Source organism: Heterodontus francisci, unplaced genomic scaffold, assembly GCF_036365525.1.
Source record: "Heterodontus francisci isolate sHetFra1 unplaced genomic scaffold, sHetFra1.hap1 HAP1_SCAFFOLD_121, whole genome shotgun sequence".
Lineage (NCBI taxonomy): Eukaryota > Metazoa > Chordata > Chondrichthyes > Heterodontiformes > Heterodontidae > Heterodontus > Heterodontus francisci.
The window spans coordinates 1468915-1469451 of NW_027140425.1; the positions used below are offsets into that span (position 1 = coordinate 1468915).

The window sequence follows — 537 nt, forward strand, 5'->3', positions numbered from 1 at the left end:
ATGGAACTGTGAACAAATTTATGTCAAAGAAGTTACCTTTGATGTATCAGCACTGAAATTCTGCACAAGGAGGAACAGCCATTCCAAACTCATATCCTTCACAAAGGCTGTTTTTTTATGTAATTGAAATTCATCATGTACTTTGAATTAAAGTTCACAAATGTCAATGTTAATAATGAAACTTTTCAAGCATGTTGTGACTGTGAAACAAGGCTCTGCTGGGAGTTGAACCCAAGATTTTCTGTTTACTGGACAGGTGCTTTAACCAACTAAGCTACAGAGCCAGATCACAAATGTGCGTACAATTGAAATCAGAGGAAAGCCTTGTAGATAGTGGGCAGGCTTTGGCGAGTCAAGAGTTGAGTTCGTCACGGCAGAGTTCCCAGCCTCTGACTCGTTCTTGTAGTTGTAGCTGTCGTTTTAATTGTAATAGGCAACCGTCCGTCTTGGAAGACGATGGGCTACACCCGGGGTGTACGTCACTTCTGCATGAAACATCGTTTGTTGTGGCTGCAGAGGATGACTCGTGAGTGACAA

General features: G+C 42.1%; 1 non-coding gene across 1 annotated transcript; it reads right to left on the reverse strand.

Moving 5' to 3' along the window:
* Positions 1-210: 210 nt before the first annotated feature.
* trnat-agu (transfer RNA threonine (anticodon AGU)) lies at positions 211-284 on the reverse strand. Its single transcript has one exon. It is a non-coding gene; the product is annotated as a tRNA-Thr (tRNA).
* Between the last annotated feature and the right edge of the window lie 253 nt (positions 285-537).